This window comes from Amphiprion ocellaris, chromosome 1 (assembly GCF_022539595.1).
Source record: "Amphiprion ocellaris isolate individual 3 ecotype Okinawa chromosome 1, ASM2253959v1, whole genome shotgun sequence".
Lineage (NCBI taxonomy): Eukaryota > Metazoa > Chordata > Actinopteri > Pomacentridae > Amphiprion > Amphiprion ocellaris.
In genome coordinates this window covers 7,632,995-7,652,506 of record NC_072766.1, presented here as the reverse complement: position 1 = coordinate 7,652,506, position 19,512 = coordinate 7,632,995, and the positions used below count along the sequence as shown (strand labels likewise).

Here is a 19,512-nt window from a genome sequence, read left to right as displayed (position 1 = left end):
GAGTCAGTATTGCACTATCGCTGGTACAAATCACCATGTAGCACATATTTCTCAGGAAGTCTGCCCATAGTATCGAATAAGTTGAAAAATATTAGACTGTGACAAGAACAATTAATATTTATTGGCACACTTAGTTAAGGAACATTGTATATGGGGACAGCAGGACTGCTTTTAACAATGCAGTTATCTTCATATTTTTATAAAATGTGTTGCACTGAATGCTTTATTCATATTTGTGTGCTCCATTGTTTGACACTGAAGTCAGCTTTCCCTGTCATTGTATATTACATTAATAAATTGAAAATGGTTGATATTGCACAACATTAATAACATATCAGGCCTTTATAGACATTAGCGTTTTAATACTCAGTACTAGAAAATTTTCTCTTTTAATTTTATGTCTTTGTTTTGTAATTTTATAGTTATATTGGTTCTTATTTCAAATCTTCTTTCTTACCACTTTGCTTTTAACTGCGCTGTTGTACGAGCATGTGACAAGCCTCCAAAATGAATGTTTTTAAATATTTGTCTTAGGTTTTAAGTAGACTGAGCCTTTAAGTGAGCCTGGAGAAGTGAGACTCAAACGTACCATAAAGGTTTTATTTTTATACCACTTAGAAATGTTTCCAAACATTCCTTGTCTTGTCATGTGAAGTCTGTTGTAAATACCATGAAGTGCAGTGAGTGACACACAGACAACACATGGTGGTTTTGGTTGTTGTTTTCGGACAGAGACACAGAACATGTAGCGCAGGAGGCAGTGGGTTAGGATTAGGAGGAATACATCATGAAGTGTGTTCTAGTCTTGCATCAGTCGTTGTCTATCAGATCAGTTCGACTCTCTTGTTAATAGGCAGAGCTCTCCCCTGCAGTACATGACATGCTGTTAGTTTTACAATGGAAAGTAGAGTTTATACTGCCGTCTCCCAAGAGGAAACAGATGTCCTTGTCTGGGAGTTGCAAGGCGCGGATATATGCCACCTCATATTTGCTGCCAAGGGCAGACACCGTCCGATTTTAACTTGAATTCACTATGAAAATCCCCGTTGCCATATTTCCCATGTGCAAAGAAGTCCAACGACACTTTCAGACAGTTAAAGACACCGGATCGTCTGCTAAAAGAAGATCCTCACCAGGAAAAATAACATTGTTGTTAATTTTTTTGCGTTTTTCAGTCACATTTTCCTGACAACATGTAAAGAAGTCAGGTTGGATGGTTGGTCTAACCATCACAGGGGCTTGTTTTTCTTATTAAGGTGACATTTCTTCTTCTTTGTAGTGTTTTGTTGGTCTTGGCCAAACTTTAACCATAATGGCAGTTTAGAAAATGTTCATATGATGTGCTTCTTGAATAGTGATTTCAGCTGTTCTGTGAGAAACTGATAAAGACCATCACATATACATGTTCTATTAAACTGAAAATTTCAGAACCAAATTCAGCCAAGCAGCAGCTTTATCATATTATACATCAAAAGTGTTAGTAAAGCACCTATTTAGAAAGCTGAATTTTAAAACTATATAAGCATCCATCACGCCGTCATTCTACAGTACCTCCTGAATGTAAAAGATAGAAACCTAAGGCACTGCCAGTCGGCCTTCATGTTCTGTGGTCCATGGGTTGCACATCTCCTGTGATTAACAATTAAACGCCCATGTAGCAGCCACTCTTTTGCTTCCAGCCCTGTCACACAGGTTGCTGATGGGTGACGAGAGTGATGAAAGTGGAAACGGATTGCCCCTCTCTTTGAGAAAACTTTGAGCCAAAAGAGATGAGAGAGGAAAGGTTCAGACTCTGTAGCTTTGCCTGCTTACATCCATCCAAACTACTTTCATCATTTTGGGTGTCGTCCTCTCTGTAGATGCTTGTATATAATTCTCTGGCCAGTATTTTTACTACTGTGTTGTTTTACTGGTCTCTTCTTTTTGATGAGGTTGTCAGGAAATATTGATGTTCTCTCACTTGGGTTGGATTAGACAGTTTAGCAGAGCTTCGACAAAGCTGTACTTTGCACAGAGCAAAGGAGGGAACACGATGACATGCATTTGAAGTTTAACTTATCGTCCAAGAGTTTGTCTTTGAAGTGTGTTCAGGCAAACATTTAACAGCAAGCTAATTAGGTGTTCTTATATTGTGTTCTTGCCTCACACACAAGTAATTCTGAATATTGTTTTGGTTGTGTTTGGTAGCGCTCACGTAGTCGTCTGTGTATGAAAGTGGTGATAATTGGAACAGAAGAATATCTGCTTGCATTGTTACTTACAGAAAGATCAGCCAGAAAGGCTTCTCCTTTCATTTCACTCTCCTCCCTTCATTATTATGCCTATAGGCAGTTGCTTTTTGGCTGCAGTTCTCTCATATAATTTACCACCTTCCTTTTATTTAAAAGGCATCTCCCTCCTGGTTCATGCCATCATTCAGCATGTCTTAAACTATCATTGCCCTGTCTTATCCACACCAGAGGCTATCACATATCCATCTTCTCTTTAAATGATTTACTTGTTCTTTTTTTGCACCGCCTGCTGCCTCTCATGCTCATGTCAGCATCGCATGAATTTACAAGAGGAGAGAATGATTTATTCTCATTAATCCCCAAGTAAAGTTTGGACAATGGCTCAGAATACATAAGTACATAAGTATAGCACTGAAAACGTTTTCCATCACATGGAAAAGTCTTGCATTCATTATCTGACTTAAGTGAACACATGTAAGCATTAAGAAATGTACTTTATGTATAAAAAATAGAGGATTCACTCTGCAGCCAAGGTAGGCTTAGTCCATATTAGATTATTGTTTTATGCTATTGTATTATTGTTATTGTTTTTTACTATTATTATTATTGGCATGTCAGCAATGTGTCCAACTGTAGTGAAATAAGTTTTACTCGTTTCATATTCTGGTCAATTAACTGTCTAAGTGTGCATTGCTTTATTTATTTATGTATTTTTGTTCTCAATCAGTCATTTTTTGATTCACTGGCCAAGTGGGATCTACCAGCCGTGTTTTTTACTGAATAAATTACTGATTTATCTTTTTGTATCATGCACACATTTGGTTCATCACGTGTCACTGAGATTATGTTGAATACAATACAGTTTTTGGACCTTGTTCCAATTGTAGTTTTTTTTTTTTTTTTTTTTAAACTTGATGATAACCAGTAAGTATGGCAGCCAAATAAATGTTATACACTAAAACATATAGTTTCCCTCTGAAAACTTGTGGAGTAAGACTATCATGCAGCTTAAATTGAAATATTTTAGTAAAGCACGAGTGAAATAATACTTGTTTAAATAGATTTTGTTACTTTTTGCCAATTTTGTACCCATGATTGAGCATGAATGTCACGGTATGAAGGACAAGTTACCAGTTCTGGACAGCAAAATAAGTAACCCACTGCTAAGAAGGAAGGAAGCATTTCCTCTAATATGATATACAACACCTTTCTTTTATTTTTGGCCCTCGTGTGTTTACACAGTGCTGCAGATCCAGCTAATAGTAGCTCTCCAGTCACAAAATGCACAGTAATTCACATAAATTGGTTCCTCACAGTCTCTAAGACATACTGTATTTGATTGTACTTAAATTTAAGAGAAGAATGTAAATTAATATTTGCTATAAACTAAAATAAATAATCAGAAATAGATCTGCATTCAATGAAATTGATACTATACCAGCTGTGTCAGACCTCCACCTTCACCCACTACTGTCCACATATATATTTCTGATGACTAAGCTGGGTGATGTTGCTGAGAATGGTTGTCATACCAATATGCAATATTTGAATTGTGTAAAAATAACTCCCCAACGTAATAAAGCACCACATGCATTGCACTAACTCAGAGCAAAGAACAGAATGCAGAATCCGGTACTGGCAGTGTCAGTGGAATTACCAATCATTACCTGCCTTCAGGGAGCCTGTTTAACATATAGTTCCAGTTATTTCCATCATGTAGCTTCCCTACATTTCTCACAACAACACAACACAACACTGTAAAGCAAACCAGATCTCATTAATGCATTTCAGTGATTTGTCTGTGTCACTTAGATGTACAGTATTTTTTTCCCTCTGCCACGAGGGCATTACAGTGGCAGAGTGGAATATAAATTCAGTGTGCAAGGCATCGGGCTTTAATGACAGCAGTTCTTCATGTGAGAAATGACAATGTCTGTGTGAGGCACTTCAGTGATTACGCCCGAGTGTGAATCTTTACACTCTCTAAGTATGTGTTGTGCCAGTGTTCAAAGAGCATCTTCAAGGAGGAATAATAAATAGCTATTCCTGAAATTTTCAGATGGAATAACCTACTTTATTACACTTTGAATATATGCTTTCAAGCTCAAGATTATCCAAATGTATGACAGCAGTAAACTGTAGCAATCGTGTAGAATATTTGGCAAAATTGGTATGTGATAAAATTTCTTCATTATGATTTATTGGATACAAATTATCTTTCAACTAACTTACAAATGTGCAGAAGAAACTGGCATGGATACCCACTCATCCTTTATTTACAGAGCCAGATGGTACGTTTGGATACCATCAAGCATCTTTTAATACAACAGATGCTGAATTGCAAAATATCTCTGTTTTGGCTTGCTGGCCGTGTGCCATTATGTCTAAAAGCCCATTATCCAAGGCAAATATGTGACCCCCCTCTCTGCTGCTATCAGAGAGCATCTACTAGCCAAAGTTATTTCTTAGAGAACAGAGAACAGGCTCCTTCTCAATTCAGTCTGTCAGCTCTCTGCATAAAAGAATTCTACTGTCAACCTTTCTCTCACAGATTTCAGCAGAGATTCACTTAGCTGTCAGAAAACAATTGCTCTTTGTAAAAGGCAATAGCTGGTGAAACTTTAATTTTAAAGATGTTTTTAAATGAGCTGCCACCATGTGATTGATGGGCTGTGAGAAACTTGCCTCCTGTTCTTCTATATTCTACAACAGAGGGCTTTAATTACGAGCCCCTTGTATTGATGCTGTCAGCTCCAGTGTGATATGCATCATGTATGTGGAATGAATGGATTTTACCACCTGGTCGCAGCAGCTCTGTGCGGTTTCATTGCACACAATGTCATCAGCTGAAAATGCATTGTCATCAGTGTGGAGTGATATTGCCTGGGGATCAAGGCCTTTGATATTCATTTATTCACTCATCTGTTTACTCTCCTTCATAGCTTAAAGTGAATTTGATTATGATTGATGAACATTCATGCAAGAACTGACCTACCATTTAATCAATATCTGCTCTGTGCATGTCTATTTTTCATGCAAACAATTAATTTAAAAGTCCATGTACATCCTAAGAGAGAAAAAAAGATTTAAGCCCACAGAAAGAGAATTTGGATAGCCTTCAAAATTCTAACTATCCTTTTATCTGCCCATGTTGACAGTTTTATTATGCCAATAAAAGCGCTGCATGAATGCAAGCTAAGCGTTAACTCGTTGCTTAAGCCTTAAATCTGACCATGCTCTGTGAAACTAATTTACTTTGCCAAATGTAAACACTGCATGAATTCTCTCAATATTTTGGAATAAACTAAAAAAAGCATATTTTAATTTTGTTTTGATAATGACGCTTGTAACAGTGGAATCCGAAAGTCTAAGACCACATTTAAAATGCATTGGTCACATTTTCATTTAGACCTGGAAATAATTAGAAAGTCTGAGTATTTAGAAATGTTTTCAAACAGGAAAAAGTTATATCTCATACTGCACTATTTCTAGATTAGCTGTCAAATGTACGCAAATTTGTGGCACTGATCATGTTAACGCTTTCTATAAAAAATCTGATTTCCTGCAGTTGTCTTCTTTCCATTGAAGCAGTGTTCAGATAACGCTCAAGTGGATTCAATCTCTTCAAATGTTTAGAAGAACATTGCTTGCAAAGGAGCATTGTAACAGTAGGAAATATGACATTGGAACTAAATGAAAGTGTCAGAAATCAAATTGTTATTCTAAGTAAAGAGTGAAGTCCTGAGTAGGCTGAAGGTTTCTAGGGGGCAGTGCAAATGAGACGGAACAAAAGCGTCAACGCCATCAATAAAACATACAAAAAACTGAGAAATGGAAAAGTAATATATTCACAGATACAGAATTGACTAACTAAAACAAGACTCCAGTCAGCAAAAGTACTGTCAAAAGAAGGTGTTCTAGTAGTGATCAGACAACAAGCAGACCACCTCTAGCTCACATCCCAAGAGGAGAAATGATCCTGGATGCTTGGGGTCAGTGGATGACTGGAAAATAGTACTATTCAGAAATGAAATTGGGATTGGTGGCAGCAACAAAAGGGTGGAAATAAGGAGATGAACACAAGCAAGAATGATATTACAGTGTATGAAACCCACAGTGAAACGTAAATGCGGGTACTTTCAGGTCTGCTGGTGTTTGACTATTCTTGGACACCTTCACCAAATCAGCTCCACACTTATCAGGAAGACACAGGGTGCCATCTGTTAGAGAAGAACAGGATAATGAGCCCAAACACACCTCACAGTTTTGCAAGAACTGTCAGACTTGTATCCACAGTCACCTGACCTGAACCCCACTGAACACTTATGGGGGCACTTGAAAACTGAAAAATGCATTTGTGCATCGCAGAAGGGCTTTGAAATGTCTTCAGATCATCCTGGGAAAACATGGCTATCCAGGTTTACTGTGCCAGCTGGAGTACATACTGTCATTAATTCAAAGGGGGGTAAATCAAGTACCGTATTCTCGCGACCATAAGGCGCACTTAAAAGTCTTAAATTTTCTCCAAAATGGACGGAGCGCCTTATAAAGCGGTGCGCCTTATGTGTGCACCGAGTTCCAAAATGTGTAAATGTTGTTGTGTGACTTTGATCAGCTCTGCTTGACTGACTGAGAGCATTTCCTGCTGACACGCTGCTTATATAGAGAAAAGGCGGACGTGACAGAGGACAGTATGAGAACGTTAAAGGGGGAAGTGTGGGCGTGAAAGAAGACGCTAAAGGCATGCCCCCAGTTGGTATATAGTGCCGGTATGTGCATTATGCAAAACAACATGGGTTTGGCGTCACCGTCCCTGTTGATCTGTGACTCCATGCGCGTCCATCTCACAGCCGCTGTGAAAAACCAAGTGCAGCAAATGAACTCGGAGCTTGCTATCATTCCGGGAGGCTTGACGAAGGAACTCCAACCGCTGGACATCGGTGTAAACAGGGCGTTCAAAGTGAAGTTGCGAACGGCGTGGGAGCGATGGATGACAGATGGCGAACACAGTTTTACTAAGACTGGGAGGCAGCGCCGGGCGAGTTACGCCACAATTTGTGAATGGATTGCGGATGCTTGGGCTAACGTGTCTGCTTGCACTGTTGTTCGAGCTCTCGCAAAAGCCGGCATCATTTATGAGGAGCCGCACGGCAACGAGACTGACTCTGACAATGACGAGCGGGAACCTGGCGTGTTCCATGGAGAACTAGCCCAGCTGTTCATTTGGGATACAGAAGATGAGGACTTTGATGGATTTGTGAATGAGGATTGATCAAAAAACAACGTGAAAACATTGCTAAATACTTCAATAAAGTACAACTGAACTCAGTTTTGCTTCCGCTGCCTTTTTTAAAACACACGCTAGCATGCATGTTTTAAGCTAGTACAGGTATGTTTTACCATGCACGCGCTCTATAATCCGGTGCGCCTTATGTATGTGTTAAATACAGAAATAGCACCCGGAATTGAGACTGCGCCTTTTAATACGGTGCGCCTTATGGTCGCGAAAATACGGGTAATAGATTTTCTGATACTGTCACCTTCCTAAAATAATGGTCGAAGTCATTTTTTGACAAAAGTTATTGTTTTGCCTAAATCATCTCCTCATGATGCTGGCCACCTCTGGTACGATCGCCTACATCCTCAGTTGAACGGATCATGCGATTCTACCCCTGTAGTATAATGGCCAAGGTCAAGGCTCAATGTGGTGTGGTTCAGTTTTTTGTGTTTTTTGAAAAACCTGAAAAAAAATTACTTAGACCATTATTTTAAGAGGGTGTCGATATTTATTTTCATTTTTCAGAGATACAACTCTTCACCCATGTTGTTAAGCTGATATTATGACTCATATTGGGAAACAAATGTTCTTTTTTTTTTTTTTTTAAATGCTAAATGGAAATATCTTCTCAAGTGGTCTCAGAGTTTTGGACCCTACAGCACAATACACAGAGGTTCATATTACAAACAGAAATAGGTGATATACTGTACACAATGTACATAACTTCCTCTCTGACACTCAGTGTGTTTTTACATTACAATATCCACATACATTGTGATTTTATCACTTACTGAATAGGGAGAATGTACAATAAATTTATTGCACCAGATCTATATGCACATTTCTACCAGTAGTCCTCAGGCTGAGGCTGCTAGTGATGTACAGTTCAATATGAACGGTTGTAGGGAATTAAAACACTGCACCCTCAAAAGAAACATAAAAAAAATGTGACAGTGTAAAATAGAGACACACTGATTCTTCTTATCTACAACAAATATATACATTTAGTGTGACTGTGCAGCATTCATGATCATAGAGTTTCAAGATCTATAGCAATGGCCAAACGAAAGATTCGCTGAGGAAAAGCTACAGCAATATATTTAAAACAACAACACTCCTGACCACTTTCTATTATCTCATGTTAGATACTGCAACAGCATGAGATTTTATTTAGGTGCAATAAAGTCATTTTGCTTTAATGTAATACCCATAAATTAAACTACACCTTTATTTACCTCAGGAGGTGAACTCCTATTCCTATTCTTAGCCACATCTACATAAAGGCCACCATTGTGCAGGCAAAGAAAAAGAATAAATGTGCAAAATAATTTTCTGCTGTGCACCTGAACATGCCAGGAAAGTATTAAAGCAAGGTAACGGGAGTGGAAAAATACTGTTACGGCAGGTTCAAAAGGCTCAGGAGCAGGAAATGAAACAACACCAGCATGAACATTTTCAAAATGCTTTTATTCACAACAACAAATGCTATACAGGAACCGGAACTAGAATCTTAAACAAAGAAGAACTAAACTACTACTAGAACTAAAAAACAAAAACCATCTAGAGGTACAGAGGAATAACTACATGAACATGGAAACTGAAACTAAGGTTAACCCACGTATGTCAACACCAAGGTAGGAAAACAACTGAAAATACAAAACTAACCCAGCCTAGACTACCAGTAATTATGAGCTGAAACCCCAGACTAAAACTATCCTATGCAAAGCATAAAATACATCAAGTTAAATACGGAACGCTGATTATTTAATTCGACGTATTAACAATACAAATAGTCTGGTGATACTAGGGCTTGGAGACTTAGCTGATGAGCTGAGAACAGTCCTTTTGTGTTCACCATGTGCTTGGTAAGTAGGTATCAGTAGAACCCGGTCGTGGCAGATGTTTCCAGAGAAAGTCCTCTTTCCACGTGTACGTTGATGTTCCCAGGTTAAGCGGGCGACAGGTGGAGATCCTCCGGAGAAGAAGGCAGAATCCGTGGTAGGGCGGAAAACCAGCAGACGAAGGAACCCAGGCAACTCAGCAGGCAGGAATCAGCTTTCTAAACACAGAAAACAGAATTACTGGAAATTCTAGACTGGTGGCAAAGACAGTTTCTACTCCCAGCACTAACTGGAGATTAGACGACGGTCCAGCTTCGAATGACGGGTGCCATCTGCTTTTATAGAGATGTCCAGAGACCAGTCACTCAGCTCCACCTGCAGTTCGTCCACTGATTATGATGCACCACACCGGCTGCCAGCTTCACCAAGAACACACCTAGGAGAGAGAGAGAGAGAGAGCAGGACGGAGGAGGAAGCACTACCACAGTCCACGGCCTTAAGCTGTGACAAATACAGTCAAAGACTCTCACTGTGGTGCTGTTTGTTCGGAAGTCCCTCTATACTTTCCGCCTGACTCAAAGCACTGTATGATTTGTGCAGTGTGGAGATGATACAGGGCCAAAATTAGTACAATGTTTTGGGAAGCAAGTGGCTTGTCGTTTATCGTAGATGTTATTGTGATGTTATGTTATTCTATGCATGGAGACTTTAAAATTTTAGGAACTTATATCCCAAAAGTTCTTTGCTCAGCGGATGGTGGAACTGTCTTTCTCTCAGCCCACAGTCTGACCTGGTTTGTTCCCTGGAGTTCATCGCTTGAACAGTTTCAGTGCTGGGCTTGAAGTCGCTGTTCCCATCTGGAAGAATGCCAGGACCAAAAATTCCCAGTATCACTTCAGGAGAACACACTCGTCTCTTTCCTGTGGCTTTGAACTGTGCTCTGCATTGCTGTTGTGCACTTTATTGAAAAATCCAGACAACTTTTTGCTTGGTTGTCTGAAGTGACATAATGCAAGTTCACCACTTCTGTGATCTCCTTTCATCTTTTGCTCTTTTGTGAACCTCAGCTGCTGCCAGGTTGTTTCAATTAGGCACCTTTTATTGCTTTTAATTGTGCTTTGCTGAAGCTCTCACTTGTTACTTTCATCAATGCCACGATGCTCCTTTTGATTATAAATATGGATGTTCTCCACAGACTAATATGTTGTTCCTCATCTAGTGTCGTTAGGATATGTTAATTCATGATAATTAAGGTCCTGTTGTCATGTCTTCCTTTAATGAATGATTGGGATTCATCAACATGAACAAGGACACAAATGAAAACAGATGTTTCTGAATATTTAATGTATCAGGCAACAGTGTTTAGTCAGGACGTTCTCTTGTGCAGAAAATTAGTCATTTCATGAATTACGCTCTGTTTATTACACCTGTATCTTGGGAGATTTGTTGGTAAGTTACTTTATATTTCAAAGCATTTTGCATTATGTCATTTTTGCCCATGTTTAACAACTTAAACAATTTTAAACTCCAACAGCAAATAAAGAATTGAGCAAATTATTTTCTTTTGTAAAAACCTCAAAAACCACCATAGGCAGGCCGGCTAAGTATTTGGAATATTGTTCATTGGCTGCAGTTGAAATATTTGTCCAAGGAGAGAGAAGTCAACTAGCCAGCCAGCAACAAGGAAACTCACGAGTGTGTGCCAGTGACCATTTCCATGTCCAACTTTCTTCCATTCAGATTTTTTGTAGATATTAATTTGAATAGCTATATATACACAGTAGATATAGATATAAATCTATACATAGATTGTGATGGTGATGAGGATTCTGATCATTATTTGGTTTGTCCCTAAATGTAGGGGAAAGAAAGAACCAGATCATATTTGAGGATTGTTTGTCCACCCTCTGTTCAGTATAACAATCAGTGCAGAAAACTGAATTATCCTAATTGGCTAAAGATGCACTTTCACTCTTTCTCTCTCTCTCTCCACACACACACACACATGCACAGTATATATATTCTGTTATATCTGTATCTTGCAAAGGTAATAATTGGAGAGACAAAAAACAAAACAAATTAGTGTCTGTTATATTAAATGAAATTCAGTTGTGACTGACTATAAAAATGCTCTGTAAAATTTCTGTTATACACATGCCATACACAGCCTTTTATACATAGTGTGCTTTGTGTTTTGCCAGCAATTTCAGAAATCAAAGGTAAACACCGGGTGCTGGGTTCAGTGCCTTGCAATCAAAGAAGAAGTGCATTTTGTAGACTGCCAGTTTCTCCACCAGCAGTGGCCTCAATAGGCCATGAAGCGGTCACATGACACGCGTCATCTCAGTAACAGGGTCCACTGCCAGCTCTCTCTCCACCTTCATATGAAAGCTTGCTTGTGAAGCAAATGCTGTTGCTGTTAACATTTTTAATACTTTTCAAAGCTTTCAGTATTTGAGAAGATGTCTTTGCAGAACCAAGTATTCAGATAATTTATTACCCTGTTCCACTGTGGTATAGTGGCACATAGAACATAACAGTAGCTGAAATGCGACACCTTTTTCTTCAACCTGGAATATGGAACACCGACCGTGTCTGTAAGATGATCCGGATCATAGGGGCTCAAAAGGTCAGAGATGTGGTTAAGTGCTAGTCCAGCATAATTTACTGGTCAGCACTGAAGGTGACCAGTATATTTTCAGCTTCAATATTGCTCACAGATCTGATGACATTTTGAATAAAGGGGGGTTAGGGTGAAGATTCATAAATTTTTCCACATCAGATGATACTGGCATCATCTTAATAAATAATACAGCATTTTACAATATGATTATTCAGAACTGCCAAGCTGGATGGTTAAATAGCTTTGCAAATTCCACACTTTTGCCAAGTCGGATGATTTTGTGCAGCCATTTCTCTTTCTATCCAAACTTGATAATCTGACATTCACACCAGCTTCACACAGTGATTGGCCCACAGCAGCTCTCTGTGTTAGCTGAGGGCAGCACTATAAATGCCTTCCAGGAGAGTCTGAAAGCCTGTGCCGTTATTGCCGTATTTAAACAATACTGCATCTCTCTCCTCTCAATGAGAGCCGGCTCCACTACTTTCCACTTTCAGGCCTGGTTGTTGAGGATAAGCGTAAGCACTTTTAATGCCCAACCTGATCAGGCAACACGTCATACGAGCTGGTTCTGTTTAAGCTTAGTCTGACTCCCCTGGTGTAGACTATGTGTATAAATTCGCTGTCTCCAACAAAAACCTCCAAACAGTAACCCACGTGTTGAAAATGTCACATTTTGCAGTGTATTTAGATTTGCAACAAGGCAACACTGCTTGATTAAGCCATTTTAATGTTCAACCAAAACAGTTCCCCGGTCACTATTGGACTTAGTACTGGCTGAGACAGTTGTGACTGATTTAAACAAATACAAACAAATAAGAGCATTTCCTCCTATAGTGGAATGATAATGAGGTGTAGTCAGACCATTCTCCATAAGTAGGATGACACAGCATTAGACTTCAACACGGGAGGTGTTTTTTTTTTTTTTTGTTCATGTTTCAAACTCACAACACAACGGTCACATTTCCTGTCACATTTCCTCCCTTGGTTAAATGATATGTGTTGAACTTGATTCACCTTTGTGTTTAAGGAGATCCCCATCATTTACTGCAGTTTCATATCTCACTTGTGGCACAGAAGAAGCACCTTAGACAGACATTCAACACCGTTAACTCGCAGGTGAAATGGTTCACTTGAGTTAATCTGTTAGAAAAACTTGTCGTATTTTCCACTTGAAAATGAAGCGAATGTTAGAAAAAATCAATGCGGCTGTCAGAGATTGAAGTGTTCTGATCAATATCAAACACAAAGCTGGGCAGATGATGAGTCATCGAAGTATACTGGTAGATGAAAGCTTCAAATAATGTATATTTAGGGTGATGTATATAGTGTTAACTTGTTCGCAGGAGGTGAGAAAATATGTCAGTCTGAGTTGTCTTCATTTTATGATATGTCACTGTGTTTTTTAGAATGATTTTTTTTCTATAGCACCAAATCCTGATATCAATAAATCTGACACTACTTTATATAGAAAAGTCATGACCTTCCAATAGTATCAGGAGAGACCCAACAAATTCCCTCTTTAGCAAAATGTATTATTTATCTTTTTATACAGGGGAAACAGTCAAACATTGAACTTCCTGTGGCCATTAGACAGGCAGTTCTCTATCTCCCTGACTCATTTCAAAATGTATTACATTATCAGCCTAAAATATATAAGAATGTAAGGATTCTTGGTAAGCTCTGTACAATAACTACCCTCTGGCCATCGAAGACTCTTGGACCATTAATTGAAATTTGGTCTTAATTAACCGTACTAAGAATGAAAGATTCCATTGTTCAAGGCAGTAAAAAAATGAATGTTTTTCAAAGAATGTGAAGTAAAAATTCCTGGGTGAGTGCATGCTTCCTTTTGTGGATAAAACACTATTATCAGAGCAACAGAGAGGTCACCTTTATTAATCATCATAATTATTTACAGTAATTAGGCCAGTTATCAAAGGAGAACTTCACACTGCTCTCAGTGAAAATTGATTCTTCACACTTAGAATTACTTCAAGGGTAGTGACTCTGTGTATATTTTGTATGTAATGTGAAAAGTCCATCCTCAGTTATGACTCACACTAATGAGAAGCTTTACTTTGGCACCGTTTTATTATAATAAATTATTATTCATTCTGGTTTCCCCTGGGAAAAAAGCCCTAAGATGACAAAATGATTAATGATGATAATAATAATAATAATAATAATAATAATAATAATAATAATAATAATAATAATAATAATAATAATAATAATAATAATAATAATAATAATAATAATAATAATGTTTCTAATACATCAGGTTTATGTAACAAATCTTTTTGTACACCTAACAGAAGTAAAAGATATTGTATGTTACATAACTAAGATATTACATAATAGTGAATCAATAATATGGAAAATAAAAGGTTATTATTAGATTTATATTCCTGAAGAAGTCTACAGACCAATACATTCATGTTGCTTGTTATTTTTTTTTTTTTTAAAACTCTTGTTGCAAAACAGTTCATTTAGAGAGAAGAAAAGAGATCAAAAATCATTTGTCTTTAAATAAGTGTTTATCCCACATTGGCTTCACATTTTGAAAAATGAAATATCTTATTTTTTAGGTTTTTAGATTTATTCTAGCATTAATTCACAATTCACAACATATGTCATCTTATAGCACTCCACATAGTATGTTGAAGACCTTACACATTTTAAACAAAGAAACCCAACAAATCCTATTTTATGTAATATTTTTATTTGGATTGATAGCAAATTATTATATTAATTGTTTTTTATAATGCAAGAATTATGACTATTTTACTCTTACAGTCTTATCATCAATAATAATCAAATTAATGCCATATGTATGTTTTTTGAAACACTTTCTAATATCACGGATTTTCTGAAATTCTTAATATTTTTCTTCTTTTAAAATGAGCCAAGTTTGTTAAATTAAACTGCATTTCAATAACAAGGCAATTTTTCTGTAATTTTTTGATTTTCTTGCTGCATGTTTTCCAACTTATTCTGTTTCAAACAACCTTCATCACTTGAGAGGTTTGAATGTGGGATGATTCCTAATGTACTGTGTCTGTAAGCCTACACACATGTATGGACATGTTTCCAAGTATTGAGACCCCGAAGGCCCAGTGGTTGAATGTTATCCAAGGTCAATAACTCTCAATGATAATTCCCTGCCAAATATGTACTTTGGCCTGTAGAGAGCAATTCACTGAGCAGTTCATGAGTTGGCAAGCTGTGGCTGCTGGTTGAAACTCTTAGTACACACTGTTTTCCAGGTAAAAGACCTTGAAATCACACAAAAACCCAACAAGTATGCAAAAAATGAAAAAAAAAAAAAAACAGGTGGTGTTATTTAATAGTAGCTGCTCATTAGAATACGTGACTATACACTCTTGTTATTTGCTAAAACTGATTATCTGGTTATCTGAAAAGAAGCCGTAAGTTAACTTTGAGAAGAAAAGAAGGATTTCCCGGCGTTATTCGAAATGGGCACAGACACTGTAATCACAGTCAGTGGTGTGAAGAAGATTGTGTCTAAAAGTCCTTCAAGTGGCTTCTGGGGGAGCTGAACCTCACACCCAACAGGATCAATCAACCAGGGTTGCTATCATTAGTCCTCAGCACCAGAAAGAGAAGAGTGCAATCACCTACACCTCTGCAGAGATCTATCCTGGAGCTGCATGGATACAAGAACCTGGTGCTGAATATATTTTAGGATTTGGTCCATAAAGTCAGTTAATTAATTTCATTTGACATATTTTTGATGGTGAAATCAATAACCCCAGTCTAAACAATGTGACCACAGCTGGTTGTAGTCAGCTGCATGTAATCATGGTAACGCTTGAGGTTGTTGTCAGTCACCACTGGTTTATTCCTGCACAAGTAAAGCGCTATCAGGGTCATTTATGTGGTCTACATCTTTGGCTTATTTGATAGGTCGTATTATATATTTATTATCTTTTAACCGTCACTTCACACAACTCCACAGAACAGTGTGTGATCTCTTTCTGACCACTCATGTCATTAAGAATTTTCTTCTCAATACGATTCATCTTGACACTTTCTACTACCGTGATTTCGCGACCATAAGGCGCACTTAAAAGTCTTAAATTTTCTCCAAAATAGACGGAGCGCCTTATAATGCGGTGCGTCTTATGTGTGCACCGAGTTCCAAAATGTGTAAATGTTGTTGTGTGACTTTGATCAGCTCCGCTTGACTGACTGAGAGCATTTCCTGCTGACACGCTTCTTATATAGAGAAAAGGCGGACGTGACAGAGGACAGTATGAGAACGTTAAAGGGGGAAGTGTGGGCGTGAAAGAAGACGCTAAAGACACGCCCCCAGTTGGTATATAGTGCCAGTATGTGCATTATGCAAAACAACATGGGTTTGGCGTCACCGTCCCTGTTGATCTGTGACTCCATGCGCGTCCATCTCACAGCCGCTGTGAAAAACCAAGTGCAGCAAATGAACTCGGAGCTTGCTATCATTCCGGGAGGCTTGACGAAGGAACTCCAACCGCTGGACATCGGTGTAAACAGGGCGTTCAAAGTGAAGTTGCGAACGGCGTGGGAGCGATGGATGACAGATGGCGAACACAGTTTTACTAAGACTGGGAGGCAGCGCCGGGCGAGTTACGCCACAATTTGTGAATGGATTGCGGATGCTTGGGCTAACGTGTCTGCTTGCACTGTTGTTCGAGCTCTCGCAAAAGCCGGCATCATTTATGAGGAGCCGCACGGCAACGAGACTGACTCTGACAATGACGAGCGGGAACCTGGCGTGTTCCATGGGGAACTAGCCCAGCTGTTCATTTCGGATACAGAAGATGAGGACTTTGATGGATTTGTGAATGAGGACTGATCAAAAAACAACGTGAAAACATTGCTAAATACTTCAATAAAGTACAACTGAACTCAGTTTTGCTTCCGCTGCCTTTTTTAAAACACACGCTAGCATGCATGTTTTAAGCTAGTACAGGTATGTTTTACCATGCACGCGCTCTATAATCCGGTGCGCCTTATGTATGTGTTAAATACAGAAATAGCACCCGGAACTGAGACTGCGCCTTTTAATACGGTGCGCCTTATGGTCGCGAAAATACGGTAGTCAATTTGTTACATGGGAATAATTGTATGGGACGGCATCATTTTTCATGAATGATTGGAACATCAAAAAATGTCATAGTTTTGTTTCAACCTATTCCACAGACATATGAGTGTTATTGTATTTAATGAAGACAAGAAAAGTGCAAATATACTTCATTATAATTTATAATGAAGTATATTTGCACTTTTCTAATTGATGAAATTTCAAATTGTGAAAGCTTATCATGTCATAATTTGGAAGAATTTCTGAATTAGTTTGGACTTCACCATATCAAGTACCAATAAATAAATCACTTGGCTAACCAATTGTTATGACATTTATTCTTTGATCCCCCCAGGCCAAATATTCAGACATATTTTGGAATATAATTAAGTAATATAAATAATTATAAACTTTTCTGGCATGCAATTATCCCCATTACAATCAATAAATAGCGCAGTGTTGCTTTTGAGTTTTCACATTTATTACCCATCTGGAGAGCGCTTTTAATGGTAACACAGATACAATATAGCATGCACAATACACAGGGGCTTACATGTCCTTGATTCAGGTCTAATTGGAAAAATGGAATGAAAAAGGCCCTGCAGGCTCGTAATATTTAAACAAATGTTGGTGTAATGGCAGGTCATTCAGTAGCAAAGAAACTAGAATGTGTGACGAAGGATCGGTCTCCAGGCTGTTTAAGGTGTGGCCATGCTGTGGCATTTCAGTAGAGACTAGAGAGATTTGGCTATCTGCAAAATAAAAGGACCAGGAATATACAGCTTGTCAAAAGGCACATGTTAAAATGTTAACATAAACTCTCTCCAGTATCAGCAGAATGAAAGCAAACTGCTGGTAACATTAGCATATAGAACAGAGTTTATGCAGATAGGCTATATTACAGAACAGACATTCACACTAGTGGTTATGTACACTCTGCACAACAGTGGATTATTATGCACGCTTCAGGATTGTGATCTCAGTGTCAGACTCATCAACACAGCTGCAGAGAGAGTGTTTTTTTTTCCACTTGACATGGTCAGTAGTTCATTTCAACACTGACTTTCCCCATGAGGATCTGAAATACTTATACTTACAATTAACCAAAATGGTAACTGTGTTGATTTTTTTTAATATTTCTGGTTCTTTTTGTGTGTGTTTTTTTTTCAAAAATTACCAGCATGATAGGCATTTTGGTAAATTTGATATATAGCCTGTATTAAGGAATCATGTCATAATACCCTGTTTCTATTAACAACATACAATAAGTGAACAAAATGAAAAATAAATTCATATTTTTAACTGCAGATTAAGTGTGTTCATAAATAGTCCTCATGATTTTTAGATGTTTGTTGTCCTTGGTTACATACTCTTTGCCTTGCTATAAATACCATGTGAACCGATTCATTTTGCCTCATGGTTTCGTCATATTATCAGAGAAGGGAAATCTATTATTAGAACAAGACATGACCACCATGTAAGGTTGTGACTGTTATCATTAACCATGCAAAGAAATGTCAGCCAACTCAGAATACCCAGCCGGGAGAGGAGCCCTCAAATGGTTTATTAACAAGCGTGACTCGTGAAATGTCTGCAGTGTGTTTGTTTACAAAGGAGGGTGGAGGAATATTTGACATTTGTGCTTGGAGAGATGTGTTATGATCTTCTCAACATTTACGCCCTTGCACTCAGGAACATGGGATCCTATTAGCCAGGCTGCAGTGAGGCTCCCCTGCTAATTCGACTTGTTTCTCTCTATTTTTCTCTTTGCTGGCTGAGTTAATACTCCAGAGATCAGGTGCTCACATGGAAGAAAGCCACTTGGGCAGATGACAAAGAAACAATAATATGATTGCTCTGAATGTTAAATATGAATAGCATTGTTGTATTTGTGTATCTCCACGTCTGTGTCTGGTAGTATAATGTAAATCAGCAAATAAACACCAATTGATGTTATTAATACTGATTTTCAAGAGATCAGTGTTTTTATCTTTTATATATCTTTGGCTTGTGTATTTATTGGGTAAATTTGCAATGGCAATAAAGGAGAAACATTTACATTAGCGTTCTCCAGGGAGTTTGCATGTTTGGATCCTACCGACAATGTTCTTTCTGTCATTTGATTTGGTCCATACATTTGAGGGTTATCGTTGGAGATTTCTTTGTTCCATCTGTGATTTCCTGCATGACTCCGTACGTTAAGTCGTGTTGTGACTCATATTGCTGTGTAATTTATAGAGTGATGAGGTCAAAGGCCTACTTGCTGTTGGATTTTCACAGTCTGTTTCTTTGCCATCGCCACATTTGGGTGTGTGAAAGATGGCCAACGCTAGCTAGACCCCTTATCCTATATAATGTGGATAAACACCACACTGAGTAATACAGCATGTGTTTTGAATGCAGATTAATTCTAGATCATTTGCCTGTGAAAAGTAAGAAGAATTAAAATTTCA

At 38.1% G+C, this 19,512-nt stretch overlaps 1 protein-coding gene across 2 annotated transcripts in view; it reads left to right on the top strand.

Annotated features, from left to right (window-relative positions):
* gpc6a (glypican 6a) overlaps positions 1–19,512 on the top strand; it is a 178,415-nt gene that overhangs the window by 51,857 nt on the left and 107,046 nt on the right. The window lies entirely within an intron of this gene.